The sequence below is a fragment of the Heptranchias perlo genome, chromosome 16, assembly GCF_035084215.1.
Source record: "Heptranchias perlo isolate sHepPer1 chromosome 16, sHepPer1.hap1, whole genome shotgun sequence".
Taxonomy (NCBI): domain Eukaryota; kingdom Metazoa; phylum Chordata; class Chondrichthyes; order Hexanchiformes; family Hexanchidae; genus Heptranchias; species Heptranchias perlo.
In genome coordinates this window covers 44,915,312-44,932,455 of record NC_090340.1, presented here as the reverse complement: position 1 = coordinate 44,932,455, position 17,144 = coordinate 44,915,312, and positions in this window count along the sequence as shown.

Sequence of the window (17,144 nt, the reverse complement as noted above, 5' to 3'; positions counted from 1 at the left end):
CAGCTCGTTTGTGACCACAGCAAAAGATTCCTTCACGTGTGCACCAGATTCCCTGGCAGCTGCCACAATTCCTTCATCCTGAGGGAATCCAACATCCCACCCCTCTTCCACATACTGAACACCCTTAAGGGCTGGCTCCTCGGGAACAAGGGCTACCCCCTGCACACGTGGCTCATGACACTTCTGAGGAATACCATCACCAAGCAACACTTATTTTGATGGACAAAACCAGGGGTGGGTTTTAATCTTCCCTCTCCCACAATCAATTAGGATATTCTGCCAACATAAGCAATAAGACATGATTGAAAAATGGTGTTGGCTGGCAAAACTTCAGTAACCCCATTGCAAGTAGGGCATTAACATTACTTATACACACCTGAAATTTCCTCCAGGAGTAATCTAATAATGTACATTTACTTATTAAAATGACTTACCCTAATTAATTGAAGTTTCCTTATGAGAGGACCTGTAAAAGTAAATGAAAGAGATAAAAAATGTAAATGAAGTACCAGCCCAACATGCATATTATATGTTGAATGTGTATAGCATTTTATTTAGAAATAATCTGTCACTAAAATCAATTTATCAAAATAGAAGACAGAAAAACATATCCTATTGATTCTGTATGCCGTATATAAACATCTTGTGGTGAAATATGACTTTGCAATCATAATAACATGGTAACGCAAACCTATAAAGTCTTAGTAACAAAATAGCAGAGGATGTGCTCAGAACAGGCAAAAATACAAAAAGAGAAAATGTCTAACTGAACATGTGCAATACATCTAAATTTGCAGTACATCCAAGTGAACCTAGTCAAATTGCTTCCAATTAAAAAAAAATATTTATTCATTCTAAAGATATGGACATCGCTGGCAAGGCCGGCATTTATTGCCCACCCTCAGTTGCCCTTCAGAAGATGGTAGTGGGTCTTCTTCTTGAACTGCTGCAGTCCGCTTGGTGAATGTATTCCCACAATGCTGTTAGGTAGGGAGATCCAGAATTTTGACCCATTGACGATGAAGGATATATGTCCAAGTCAGAACGCTGTGACTTAAGAGGAACTTGGAGATGATGGTGTTCCCATTGCACCTGTTGCCCTTGTCATCCTAGGTGGTGGAGGTCACAGATTTGGGCAGTGCTGCCAAAGACGCGTTGGTGACTTGCTGCAGTGCATCCTGTAATATAGTACACGTGGCAACAATGGTGCGCTGCTGGTGGAGTGAGTGAATGTTTAAGTTGGTGGATGGAGTGCTAATCAAGTGGACTGTTTTGTCCTGGATAGTGTCGAGCTTTGAGCTGCACCCATCCAGGCAAGTGTAGAATATTCCATCACACTCCTGACTTGAGCCTAGTAGGTGGTGGAGAGGCTTTGGGGAGTCAGGAGGTGAGCCTGATCGAATGCTGCCTTCATGTCAAGGGCAATCACTCTTACCTCGCCTCTGGAATTAAACTCTTTTGTTCATGTTTGGACCAAGGCTGTAATGAGGTCTGGAGCTGAGTGGTCCTGCTGGAACTCAAACTGAGCATCGGTGAGCAGGTTATTGGTGAGTAAGTACTGCTTGATAGCACTGTTAATGACTCCTTCCATCACTTTGCTAATAGGGCGGTAACTGGCCGGGTTGGATTTGTCCTGCTTTTTATGAATAGGACATACCTGGGCAATTTTCCACATTGTCGAGTGTATGTCAGTGTTGGAGCTGTACTGAAACAGCTTGGCTAAAGGTGTGGCTAGGTGTGGAGCACGGGTCTTTAGAACTACAGTCGGGGCCTGTAGCCTTTACTTTTTCCAGTGCACTCAGCTGTTTCTTGATGTTGCATGGAGTGAATGGAATTGGCTTAAGATTATGGTGACCGCAGGAGGAGACCGAAAAGGTTCAACCACTCCGCACTTCTGGTTGAAGATGGTTGCAAACAGTCCAGCCTTGTCTTTTGCATTCACACGCTGGGCTCCACCAATGGGGACGTTTATGGAGCCACCTCCTCCTGTTAGTTACTTAATTGCTAACAATTTTACAACACCAAGTTATAGTCCAACAATTTTATTTGAAATTCACAAGCTTTCGGAGGCTTCCTCCTTCCTCAGTTGAATGTGGAAATGAAATCCTTGAACCCTTCGCATTTATAAATCACAGAACAATACCTGGTGATTACAGATAGTCTTTCCAACTGCCCGTTGCCAAGGCAATCACAGTGTGCAGACATAGAGGTGTTACCTACGAGGCCACCGAATATACAACCAACCAAAAAAAAAAACCAGTTCATCACCGGCATCTCCACATCATTACTTAATTGCGACTGGATGTGGCTGGACTACAGAGCTTTGACCTGATATGTTTATTGTGGGATTTGCTTAGCTCTGCCTATAGCATGCTGCTTCCGCTGTTTAGCATGTAATCCTGTGCTGTAGCTTCACCAGGTTGGCACCTCACTTTCAGGTACTCCTGTTGCTGTACCAAGCTTGCTCATCTACACTCCTCTTTGAACCAGGGTTGGTCACCTGATTTGATGGTGTTCGAGTAAGGGATATACAGGACCATGCGTTTACAGATTGTAGTGGAGTACAATTTGCTGTTGCTGATGGCTCACAGCGCCTCGTGGATGCCCAGTTTTGGGCTGCTAAACCTGTTCTTAATCTATCCCACTTAGCACGGTGTTATTGCCACATGACACAATGCAGGACATCCTCAGCGTGAAGTTGGGATGTGGTCTCCAAATGGACTGTGTGCTGGTCAATCCTACCAATACCATCATAGACCCATCTGCGACAGGTAGATTGATGAAGATGAGGTCAAGTATGTTATTCGTGTTGGCTCTCTCACCACCTACAGCAAGTCCAGTCTAGCACCTATGTCCTTCAGGACTCGGTACTCAGTCAATGGTGGTACTACTGAGCCACTCGGCGATGGACAATGAAGTACCCTACCCAGAGTACATTCTGTGTCCTTGCTGCCCTCAGTGCTTCCTCAAGTGTTGTTCAACATGGAGGTGTACTGATTCATCAACTGAGGAGGAAAGTAGGTCGTAATCAGCAGCCAGTTTCCTTGCCTATATTTGACTTGAAGCCATGAGACTTCTTGAGGCCCAGAGCCAATGTTGAGGACTCCCAGAGCCACTCCCATCTGACTGCGTACCACTGTACCCCCACCTTTGGTGGGTCTGTCCTGTTGGTGGGATAGGACATACCCAGGGATGGTGATGGAGGAATCTGGGATATTGGCTGATAGCTATGATTCTGTGAGTATGATTATGTCACCAACACCAGGCACCAGTCCCCAGATATTAATGAGGAGGTCTTTGTGGGGTCGACTGGGCTGTTCAAACATGGCGCACTAAATTGGGCCATGTAGCGCCCGTTGTTTCTGCGCTACATGGCCTCTCTGACATCCAAGATGGTGTCTTAGATGCGCACGCACGTTTCCAGCGTGACGCGCGCCAGACGGCATCTTGGTATAGGAGTTTGTACAGGCGCAGATAACAAACGCTGGAATCATGTAAAGTAGGGCGAAAATGGCTTCCATCAGTGTGCAATGCTGATTTAAAGTGATAAACACCATTTTGGGACTTAACGCTCGACTCAACACAGTCTTAACCCCGACCATTTGAACGTGTCTTAGAGTGCCTGGAGAACCCCCCACCGGTGTTATTTAAAGGGACCATGCAGGATTTACAGGTTAGTGGCTGGATTATTGCCTCTGGCTGCCGAGACATTTGTAACTGTTTTTGGAGGTCTCCTACACTTCAATACTAGGATGCGGGGACATAGCCTAACATTTAGAGCCAGGACGTGCAGGAGTGAAGTTAGGAAATGCTTCTACAAGCAAAGGGTGGGAGACGTTTGGAACGCTCTTCTACAGATGGCAGTTGATGCTAGCTCACTTGTGAATGTTAAATCTGAGATTGAAAGATTTCTGTGAACCAAGGGTATTAAGGAATATGGGGCTAAGGCGGGTATATGGAGTTAGGTCACAGGTCCACCATGATCTCATGTAATGGTGGAACAGGCTCAATGGGCTAAATGCCACGGCCACTTGCTGCCTCTTGATACGCGCCACCTTCTACTGCAAGAAAACGGGACGTGTGTCTGGGTGATGTGCCTGTCATGATTGAAAAGCTGCCAGTGTGTGTGGCCTGTGAGTTGTGGTGGGCAGCTTGAAACAGTGGTAATGTGTAAGGGTGAGAGGAAGCATCTGATTGGAAGAGTTGAGTACTGATGGAAAGAGTTTATTGGTATGTGGGGAATGGGGGGTGTAGTGCGTGGTACAGTTGGTAGGAGACGCCACTTGACAGTTGACCTCACTCACCTTGACCACTCATGTCAAAGCATTGAACTTCTTCCTGCACTGCATCCATGTTCATGATGCTGAGCGCCTGGCATTGACTTCATCCTCCGCTGCCTCCCACTGTCTTTTGAGTATATGTCTGGAGGGCCTCTTGCCCCCCACCCCTGCGGATATAGGGTGTCCCTCCTTCTGTCCTCCTCTTTTACCCAAGGTCTCTTGTGCATCAGCAGAGAACCTTGGTGCATGCACTCTCGCAGGCCTGGTACAAACTCAGATTGGCAGATTGGTGAGGTCTGGTGTGCAGATTGGAGGATGTGGGATTTAGTAGTGCGCAACCTTTATTCAATGTTTTAACATAACTCATCAGTGCGTAAACATAGGGATGGGATCTGCATCTGTGTTTTACGTGTGCGATATCTGATCTCTGTTCAGACTCCATCAAATAAAAGGTACCAGCTACCTTTAAGAGGTTTCTAAGAAACATCCTCCCTTTAAGAGATTGAGTTCCCTCTGGTGGTGGAAAGTGTAAATTGCATTAATTCCATGTGCAAGGCCTGGAAAGGAATGCTGATTGCAGCTAAGTGCTCCCTTGGGTCCAAAATTGCGTCTTGCCTGCACAGGGTCCGTCGGGTGCAGGGTGGTAGCGCATCACCGCCCAAAACCGACCCTTATCGAATTTTTCCCCCATTATCTTTACTTACAGGTCCTGATCCTGTAGATGTTCTGAAGATAGTACTGAAAATGCAACAAATGTTGCAGCATTATGGAGGTTTTCTAATAGGTAAAAAGGGAAAAATAATTTATACTGGTTGGTAATTCGGTAACCAAAGGGCAAAAAATTATCACTGAAAGAATGAAAGGAAAAGTTAGGCATTTTTATGTATGGAGAGGGCTGCTAGGACCTGGAATGCCCTAACAGAAACAATGGTAGAAGCAGAATCCGTAATAGCCTTTAACATGGAAGTCGCCAAATATTTGAAAAATATATTTTTTAAACAACGGTTATGGAGAAAGAGTGGGACAGGGACTAAACAGATCACTCTTTCAGAGAGCTGGCACAGGTGCAATGAGCCGAATGGCAACCTTCTGTGATACATATTCTACAAAATAAATTTTCTCTAACAACATCTACAAAATTTGTAACTGATCTGTTATATTGTTTCCTTTATGTCCTAGAGATTTTTTTACTGACAAGAATACTCACTGTTTACTAAATACCAGAAACTTTTTTCTCAGTAAAACCTCAAGGACTATATAAATTAATCATGTTAATTCAAATCCCTAAACTGAGCTATTTCAGTATTGGGGCCTGCCACGATAAGAGTCACTGGATGCAATGGTCACATTTCCAACAGAAAGAGCCAAACTAGCAAAAGAATTGGAATTTGCAACATTCACCAGATATACACCTGTAAAACACAGGAGAGTAGAGTGGTTAACAGTTACCAAATAATGTAACGGTTGGGTTTTGTGCTCCCGTATTCTCCGCAGGGAAACCACACTCAAAGGGAGCATAGGGCAGAGATAGGGCTACAACATGGTAGCCTCCAATCTCCAACATGTGATTCCTGTGGATATGGCAATTTGACTCTGGGAGCAATTCCAGCAGAATTCAATGCTCTCCTTACCCAATTTCAATAATTGTACACTTTCCAGCGAGGGTCAGTGCATAGCAACGAGTGGGAATCCGGTTAGTTTTCCCACATAGCCAAGGGGTGGTGAGGCCAATTGAAGATCCTGCGGCATCAGCAAAGTCAGAACAGAGGATCAAACATGAAATCTACCTGGTAATATGGTTCACTTCTGCACCAGGCAATGCATTTTTCTGCACAGCCTTCAGAGAAGCTGTAAAGCTTTTTGTTGTCCATTTCTACTTGCTTTGTCATTTTAAATTAATTTTGTCTGTCATTTATTGTTGTCCCAGCTACTATCATGCATTTAAATGCATATATAGATTGCATTATCATTATTTTGTTATAACAGGTTAACTACAAGTCCTGCATATTCAGTCAATGCCTTACCTGCATGGTGTTGTCACAGTATACAAATCATTCCATTGTAATATTTTAGATGATAAATATAAATAAAAGATATGCTACTCCTCTTAACATATGGTAAAATGGCATAAAGCTGTGAGGATACTAAATACAAATCTCCAAAGAGCTTCTTACCTGCAGAATTCATTAAAGTGCTGTAAACTTCCTGTTTTTCTTTTGAATGCCTCAATGCAGCATTGGCATTTGCATTCACAGTAACTTGTTCAAATTGTCTCTTCGCTGGGCCACCATCTAATATTGTGACACTTATTGGAAGATCATTCAATGGTGTCAGAATAGTTGAGTCTAATGTGACTTCTAAACCAACATGTGGCTCTATTAAATGAATGCTAATATTCCAAGATGTCTGTTTCAATGTCAAGTTATTCACTTCATGAATGGTTATTTGATGTATACCCGGTCCAATAAGGTGCTGAGTGGCATTGTCAACAGAGATAATTCCTGGTTGTACAGTGGACATGTGGAGAGTGATGTTTCCAATTGATGCCGTGTAGATCAGATTGGCACCTGTGAAAACTTTAAAATGAGTTTTGTGATCATTGTCTACAAGTATTTCTAAACTCAATTGGATTCCTGAGATAATCTATAAAGAGAAACATACTTCAGTTCTATAGTAACGGCCTTCACACTTTTACACTTAACTGCAAACACTGACACTGAGAATAAAACATTTATTTTTAACTGCATCAACAATGCTTTAAAAAACTAATAGGAAGAGGCTTGGAGGAGACCTTGATTCAAACAGAAGGATGCAGAGAATAAGCCAGGGAATACTGAAAGGAATCTTGGAAACATAAGAAGAGTAGGAGATATTGGGGCAGCTCAGACAACATGGGAGAGGACTGGGTACGAAATAGATTTTTTAAAAAACTGTTTGGTGCTCATTGTGAAATTAATTTTTTGGTTCTTTATCCTTAACCATAACAGATTTGCCATAGAAGAGGGCTGAGATTTGAAATTCATATTTATCTGTAAACAATATTATCTAATATACCTCATGCTAGTTTTCTCATTCTGATAACATCTAACAGAGTTGAGTTCCAAATTTTTGACAGAGCCCGAACTAGGTTGGTGTTTTCAAATTTACTTTGGATGATTCACTCTGATTGTGTAAAGGTAATATAGAACCAGGATTTGAACACTGTAGCTGCAGCTAAAAAGCCTGAAGTTATAATAGAAAATTATCAGAATGCAGTAGAATTCAAATAATAATAGACATCAAATATTTGCAAACACTACCTTTTCCAACTTGAATCAACAATGTATCTCCATATCGAACTCTACAAGTAGGAATAGCACCTGGTTGGTCTGAGCTGGAACACTGGATGCTACTGAAATCACTGGATGACTCTTGAATAAAAACAGTTTTTTCAGCTACCAGATAGCCATTCTTGGTCTGACATTCAATACGGATATTGTAAACACCAGATGCTCTGTACTTGTGTGAAATCCTGAATGATCTAATATAAATATATACAGTAATCAACATGTACAACATCGGTAATTATATCTGCATTGATACAGCATACTCTGAAACATCATGTGCCTTTGTTTTGACTATGTGCGCTACAAAATTATATCAATGGTATAAAATGCAGGATAGGCAACACTGTGTTATGACATGTGGCACTAGCAATATTGTGCCACAACATGCACAGATACCGACTCCATTTATGGTACCATAACAAATTGTCCTTAATATCAGAGTGACAACCAATGTTAACAAAATCTTGCCCAGTTCTCAGGATGTGATTCTGATTTTATAACATAACTAATTACTGTGCAGAATAAATTCACACTGTCTGATATTTATGGAATATAAATTTTATTCCTTATTACTAGGCTACATTTTTTGCCTCACAAAACATTTGAGACTGCTTACAAAACTATTATACTCAACTGTTTCACAGCAGCAGCACCAGTTTTACAGCTTGCTGTCTGGAATTGTACCAGTTGGAGTCAAACTTCTCTGTACAGTAGCTGAAAAGAAGAACTAATTTTTGTCCTCATATCAAGTCAAAGAGCCAACTTGCTGGTGAAACTAATAATGTGTGACTGAACCATGAATTTAATACTTCAATGCAGTTTGGGGGATTTTCAAAATGACCTTTGGAGAGATGTGAAAAAGCCAGCTCAGATGACAGGAGGGGGACATTTAGTACTCCTTCAACTCTGGTAAGAATTCGCACAAATACCAAGTTAAAAAATGAATGATTTTATAACATGTCAAACTGATCCCTACCTATCTCACGTAAAGAGAAAACACAAGGAACAATGGAATATCTGTAAAAAGCACTTATGACACAGGACTTTGTAACTGACCTGTGAGTCATCAAGTCTTCACCAATTGTGTAACAAACTGGTTATTTTCTTACAACCCTCCAAGATCTCTGCACGCCTCCAATTCTGGCCTTTTGCACATCCCCGATTTTCATCGCTCCACCAGTGGCAACTGTACCTTCTGCTGCCTAGGCCCTAAACTCTGGAATTCCCTCCCTAAACCTCTCCGCCTCTCGACCTTTCTCTCCTCCTTTATGTTGCTCCTTAAAACCTATATCTTTGACCAAGCTTTTGGTAGCCTGTCCAAATATCTCTTTATGTGGGTTGGCAGTAAAATTTATCTGATAATGCTCCTGTGAAGCACCTTGGGATGTTTTTACTACGCTAAAGGTGCTATATAAATGCAAGTTGTTGTTGTCCATTTTGTATCTTCTGTATATTTAAACGAGATAGGGATGTTTTAAATAAGTTAGATTACAGAATACAAGCTATTTATTCAGTTGATTGTCTGAAAATCTATTCCATATTAAATCAGCAGGTATTTCACTATGTGCCATTTCAAAATACACTGAAAACTCCTTTGTCATTTGTTCTTTATGAGAATTTCATTTTAACAGTGTGCACATTTACCTGTAATGCCTGTTGTGGGGCTGTGATAGATGTTTTCAATATTAAATGCCATGTATGTTAGATGCTATTTTGTACTGAGAGCTTATGGCTTCATGCAATTCCACACCTGGGCCACTGGCTGCCTTTGCAGCAGTGCATTTCTCAAAGCCCATGTCTGAGTATGAAGTGATATTGAAGTGTTTTACAAAAATTTGAAACTTTCACCCAATTTTATGTCTAGCCTTGGTACTAGCCCCATAACCTAGTCCAGTTGAGCCTCACTGTTCTATTTTTGCATTCTCTTGTGGCTTTGCAATGCTGATCATACAAAAAATGTATCACACCTCAACCTCCAGGCCCATTGCTGGACCACTTTGACCTGTGTAATGACCTGATCTAAGCCCAGTTGCGCCAGGTCTTATATTTTCATACACCCTCCTGAAGCCTTTTTCAGTCCTCCTCACTGTTAGCCAAACCCCCTACTTTTATATTGTCAGCAAATATGTCCAAGTCCAAATCATCAATATACACTGAGAACAAAAGTGGACCCAGCACTAACCCCTGGGGCACGCCAATTCCAACCTTTCTCCAATCCGAGCATCATCCATTAACCCTAACCCTTTCTCCCTGTCTGTCAATGAGAAGACTGATCAGTCAATCTTGATTTTGTTGATTGAAGGAAGAATATTGGCCAGGAACTATCTCCTAGGCAAGACAATTGGAGTTTTAGCCAGGCAGGATCCAAGCAAGGGCTCAGACCTGTAGCTAGAGTATAAATGCCCCCAAAGAGTAACAGTTGTGGTGTCTGAGAAGATACTGAGCAGATTTTACCTTTTGATTATAACCTAAGTAGGGCAATGGAAACAAGACTATTATTTGAAATCAAGATGCTTTTTAACCCCATTTATGTTAATGCTACCCACATTTTACACTCAATTTATATAAGACACCGAGAAAAGTGTTATTTTTTTAATCCTTACTTTTGTCTAATTAGTTTAGAATCATTTTCAAAAGAAGGAAATGCCTTATTTTTCTAATGTAAGTGTACTCACTGCTCTGGAACCTCAGCATTAATCACTTGACCATCTCCAGTGTCAACCGAACATAAGATTTTAGAAGATACGTAATGGGGCCGTTCTGATGAGATGGTGAGGACGTTAAATCCTGAAGAGGTCAGTCCCTGTGACAGCTGTAGACCTGAATTAACAGGGCATTATATTGAAGACATTAGTATCAGAACAGCCCAAATTAAGGAGAAACACTTCAATATAATTTCTTATCCTGAGCGTTGACAATTATTGTGTGCTCATAATTATTGGGCAAATTGTTTAAATAATATGGCAATCTAAAAGTAAACATAATAACGTAGACACAGCATTGAACAAACCACAAAGGCTCCACTTCATATTTCGAGAACCTGGTAAAGTACACAGTTTATTAATATTTACTGTCCATTATTATTCTTTGTAAATAAACATTCATTTTAGTAGGGCAGCGGGATGTAATTAAATGATTAATTCTTCACGGTAGATAAACAATATTTGCTAAATAAAATGGAAATTATATGACTGCACCATTCAATGCCACTTACAAATGAATGAAAACACCAGGCACATTATTTGTAATTTGAGAATGGTAACTAGAGAATCTTCTGTTTCAAATAATAATTAACCATCTAAGTGTATGATGAGTATAAACTTTCCTTCCTATTCATTTGAGCTAACTGCTCTGATTAAAAAGCTCATTCTTAAAATTGATAATACAAAAAGGGCTTTATTAAGAATAGCTGCTCTCCTGTACCATTGTTTACGGGATATGGAAAATGATTATGATATTTATCTGTTAACCAGGACTTTTCTATGAGGCCACTGCTCAGATCCGCCCTGTGGGGAAGTGATCTAAATAGGCATATTCCTCATGTCAATTAGAGGCTTTTGCAGTAGAAAGTTTCTCTAAATTAACAGCTGTTTGGCTCCTCTCTTTGGAGAGAGTCTAGGTAAAAAACAGTAGGAAATTACTGGATTTCTCTTTCTTTTTGTATAGTGCTTTTAAGATTGTTCAGTTGATTTATTGATGTTTCATACAAAATATGACTTTTGAAGTGTGGGGACATGCTAGATTAAATTTTATGAAGGGAGAGGGCACTATATATACAGACTATAGTATTTCCCTCTATCAGCTGCTAGAATAAATCTCAGTGTCTTTTATATGGCGACTGTTTGTTGCTGCCTATCACGATAACCTTTGTGGCAAAACTATAAATTGATAAAGTGAACATCGAAAAATCTATAGCCTTGAAATTATGCTATGGGCTCCTATTTTATGATTGTGTTTGTTTGAAATTTCTCTCTCTGCCAGCAGAGGTGTTAACCTATTTAAAATAAGTATTTCTATACATTGTAAAGAACAACACACACTGTAGGGTGTTTCCAGGGCAGTAAAACATCTTGAGGCTACATACACCAACCATTGATAGGATCATCTCAATCGGTCAAACTGCTACTGGTGTAACACACTGTAGGCTGTGTATTTTCTGACATATAATAAAAGGCTGGAAACAGTAAAAGTGACCATGAAGCTATTGAATTGTCATAAAAACCACCAGTTCACCAATGTCCTTTAGGGAAGGAAACCTGCCGTCCTTACCTGGTCTGGCCTATATGTAAATTAAACCCAAAATTGTCTACTCTCTTGTGATAACTCAGTCCCTTCATCCCAGATATTATCCTGGTGAATTACCATTGGACTATCTCCAAGGTAACTTAAGTTATGGCAGATGATCAGGAGAACCCCCACAGAAATTCACCCCCATTGTATTTATCTTTTAGACATTAGCAAATATTTTGGGAACTTCAGAATACTGTTATTAAAAGAGTATTTTTGATATCAAGTTTGTGCAATGGGATATTCAATGTTTCACTGTGCAAGATTCTCACTATGAGATTATTTGCAATGTGAAATGTTTTATTTTCTACTATCAGCTGTTTGTTTCACATTTGTAGGGTTGCCAACTCTGGTTGGATATATTCTTGGAGGTTTCATCACATGACCTCCTGCCTCCAAGCCCCCCTCTCCCCAAGTCAAACAGCCCTTTTTCCCCATCTCCAATATTTTTATAACTAATAAACAAACTGTTCGAACAACAATTTGCATTTATATAGCGCCTTTGACATAGTGAAACATCCCAAGGCACGTCACAGGAGCGTTATCAAACAAAATTTGACACCGAGCCACATAAGGAGGTATTAGGACAGGTGACCAAAAGCTTGGTCAAAGAGGTAGGTTTTAAAGAGCGTCTTAAAGGAGGAGAGGGATGTAGAGAGGTGTATAGGTTTAGGGAGGGAATTCCAGAGCTCAGGGCTTAGGCAGCTGAAGGCCGCCAATGGTGGAGCAATTAAAATCAGAGATGCACAAGAGGCAAGAATTGAAGGAACGCAGAGATCTCGGAGGGTTGTAGGGCTGGAGGAAGTTACAGAGATAGGGAGGAGCGAGGCCATGGAGGGATTTGAAAACAAGGATGAGAATTTTAAAATAATGACGTTCCCGGACCGGGAGCCAATGTAGGTCAGCGAGCACAGGGGTGACGGGAGAACAGGAATCGGTGCGATTTAGGATACAGGCAGCTGAGTTTTGGATGAGCTCAAGTTTATGGAGGGTGGAAGATGGGAGGCCAGCCAGGTGAGCAATTGAATAGTCGAGTTTAGAGGTAACAAAGGCATTGATGAGGGTTTCAGCAGCAGATGAGCTGAGGCAGGAGCAGAGACCAGCGATGTTATGGAGATGGAAGTAGGCTGTCTTGGTGATGGAACGGATATATGGTCGGAAGCTCATCTCAGGGTCAAATAGGACACCAAGGTTGCAAACGGTCTGGTTCAGCCACAGCCAGTGGCCAGGGAGAGGGATGGAGTCGGTGGCTAGGGAACGGAGTGTGCGGCAGGGACCAAAGACAATGGCTTCGGTCTCCCCAATATTTAGCTGGAGGAAATTTTGGCTCATCATCGGATAAACAGTGTGACAAATGTGAGACATTGGAGGGGTCGAGAGAGATAGTGGTGAGAGATAGGGGTCGAGAGAGCTGGGTGTCGTCCGCATACATGTGGAATCTGACGTTGTGTTTTCAGATGATGTTGCTGAGGGGCAGTATGTAGATGAGAAATAGGAGGGGGCCAAGGATATATCCTTGGGGGGCTCTAGAGTTAATGTTGTGGGAGAGGGAAGAGAAGCCATTCCAGGTGATTCGCTGGCTACGATTGGATAAATAAGAATGGAATCAGGCGAGCGCAGTCCCTTCCAGCTGGACAATGGAAGAGAGGCATTGGAGGAGGATGGTGTGGTCAACCATGTTGCAGGCTGCAGACAGGTCAAGAAGGATGAGGAGGGACAGTTTACGATGGTCACAGTCACATAAGATGTCATTCGTGACTTTGATAAGGGCCATTTCAGTTCTGCGGCAGGAGCGGAAACCTGATTGGAAGGATTCAAACATGGAGTTGCGGGAAAGACGGGCACGGATTTAGGAGGCGACAACACATTCAAGGACTTTGGAGGGGAAAGGGATGTTGGAGATGGGGTGGTAGTTTGCCAGGACAGAGGGTCAAGGCTGGGTTTTTTGAGGAACGGGTTATGGTGGCAGATTTGAAAGGGAGGGGGACCCGTTTTGAAACTGAAAAAACACACAATTTTTTTTAATGTCCCTATGATTTTTCTCCTGGGTTGCTCGCAGCAGTGTCCAGGAGATTATTCTTTAATTCCTGGAGGACTGGCTACCTTATTTGTCCCATCACATCAAATCGACTAGTCCTTAGAAGAGAAGGTGGATCAGTATCCTGCTCCTAGACCTGCCTGTTAATACCTGTAAGGAGTCGTACAACACCAGGTTATAGTCCGACAGCTTTATTTGAAATCACAAGCTTTCAGAGCTTTGCTCCTTCGTCACCTGACGAAGGAGCAAAGCTCTGAAAGCTTGTGATTTCAAATAAAGCTGTTGGACTATAACCTGGTGTTGTGCGACTCCTTACATTTGTCCACCCCAGTCCATCACCGGCATCTCCACGTCATGTTAATACCTGGGCAGTGAGTGGCCGCGGGTAATTCACCTATTGGTTCCTCTTTCTAGTTCACTGCCCCGTGGGTAAGGGCCTTAACCTTTGCTCTGCACCTCTCCCACTCAGCGTGCCTGGGATCAGAAAGTGATGTGGAAATCAGTTGACTCCCATGCTACTCTCTGTGCAATGTGTTTCAGTCTGCAGCATCTACAACCTGCCTGAGCTGTGACTTCAAATACTCAGTGAAATACTCAATAGGAAGATTCTGTTTACGTTAGCAGCCTTGTGGGGAATAACATTCCAAACCATGAGGCAGCAAAGCAATTTTCCAGAAAAAGGCACTGCTCGTTACGCAGTGTGCAACAACCTTCTGCCACCAAAAAAATGAAAAATTTGTATGTGCTTGTGTGGAGAATACTGTGAGTTAAAAAAAAACTCTGTGATCCAGTCCTGCTTTCAAACTGCGGAATAAGAAAGCACCTGTTCAGTGGTTGTGAGGGTGAAACCGTGTAGTTTGAAATCTACCAAGGACATTCAGTTCCCAAAGGTTGGAATTATATTATGAATGTATTTTAGAAAAAATGTGCCTGTTCAATTTGATTATTATACCTTTCTTAAGACAGTTCAATTTTGTGTGGAAATTAAAAGTGTTCCTTACCAAATTCGCAGATGAAAGAAAATTCCTTGTTGCAGCTGGTGCTGTCCCACTGCTGGTACCCACTCTTCCATGAAATGTAGCCACACATGGATGAGAAACTTGCCCCCTCTCCAGAAATCCCATCACTGGGAATCCGCTCCGATCCAAACAGCCAGGATAGCACTGAGAGTATGAATAAATTAAAGTATTGTAAAAATGAGAACACATCACAACAGATGAATTCAGCCATGCATACCTCAGCTAACAGCCTCAATTTGTTAGCTGCTGGAGCATGGAAAATTAACCTCTAAAAACATAAATGAATTTAAATCACAACTAGATTTCCTTAAAATTCACAGTAGTGAGTACTGAAGTTGGTGTTAACCTGTTGTATTTTACTGACCGGGAGAGTAATGAAAAGAAACTTTAATTTTATTTTGGTAAATTAAAAAGTAATTTACAAAATATTTGTACATGCCCTCAGTAGATGTCTGGGAGGAGGACATCTCATTCTCTTACTTGTTCTGGTACTGTGATAATCAAGAATTTGAGAGAATAAAAAGAGAAAAAAAAGCAAACTGTTGCCCGTATTTGACTCGTTCCTTCTCCCGCTCCATAAAAAGGGCACCCCCACCCCACCTGCCCATTGCAATATTTCCACTATAATGTAAATGTCAGTCTGATCTCAAATGAGGCTTTAGATTCTGAAAGTTCCTCTACACCAATCATTCTACTGCTCACTATCTGCCTCTTACCTGTTATATCTGGTGCCTGACTTGATTTTTTTGCCGATGAAACTAAGCCAATCCACCACTTCTTATCTACTGGCATGTGGTTCTGCAGAAAGTCGTACTTTTCTTCATTCAGGATGATGGCGAGATGCCCACCTCCTTGCTCACACCATTTCTGGGCATTCTCAAAGCTCAGCTGTTGTTCCATAAACTCATAGCACAAATTCTGAAATTCCTTCTGATGCTGCAAGCAGGGCATTGCCTCAATATGATAAACTGAATAAAACAAAAGAAACAGTTGTAAACTCATCCTGAATAAAGTCAGACGAGAGCAGAACATGGCTTCCATCAAGATTTGGTTCATTAGACATCTACTGTATCTAACAACGTTGTTTTGTCTGAAGGATTGAAGGCAGGAAGTGACTTTTATAATGTGTGCTCATTTGTCAGCGAAAGATCAAATTTCCAAATCAACAATAGAAATAACTACTAGATTATGTTCGGTCTTATCTGATTTATAGAGAATAAAAGATGCTTGTGAATGGTTACTAGAGTAACATCATCAAGTTCTTCAGATGACATTATAAACTATGAGAGGGAAAGTTGAGTTGTTTACAGTCATTGAGTTGACACCCTTGATAATCACTGCAAAATGACCATTATTTTTATAATGTGCTAGTCCATTTTCTGTAGCATTGGACACGGGGAGTTAAGACCAGTTACAGTATTTAGGTCTAGCAGGGTTAGAGAATGATGGGATAATTGGACTTAAGTGGGGGTGAGGGTAGAGTCGGGGAAGGAAGAGAGGAAAGGAGTAATTAAATAAAACTCATCATTATTGCAACCCCACTTCTTATTTTATTCCCAAATCCTGGCAATTCCATAGATGTAGTAACAGAAATGTTTTAAAAAAGCCAGCTGATGCATTCATACTAGAAAACATCCTCCTTACAAAGGCTGATCTCAGCCAGGGTGGAACTATTCCCATTGGAGAGATGATGAGAGTGATGCTACCCAATCACATTTTATTTTTATTTAATCTTTGCATTCATGAAACTGAAGGGCCATTTCTGGTTAACCTGGTCAATTTTCACTATTACTTTTTACATTTCATTGATGCCTTAATTACTGAACACTTACTATGCAGAACAGGCCAGACTAATGGTTCAATGGCAGCTGTGTACAATTAGCACCTAGTTACTGCCAGAATTACATCAACTCCCACAAACACATGAATCTAGCCAAAGAGAATGAGTCTGGGAGTTATGATTGATATTGAACAAGATTTCACTTATTCTGTTTAATAATATTTATCTAAGCTGAATTTCTTCTTCTAAGCCAGAATCTTTGCATCTGTCACTATAAAGCACATCCATGCCAAACTCATGTCTCAAGTTTCAGTCTTTTGGCCTGGCTTCTTTTTCAGGTACTTATAGCACTATCTGGTTTTCACAGGGGTTTCCATTTCTTTACATGGGAGTAGCTTAACCTCAAGTGTCAGA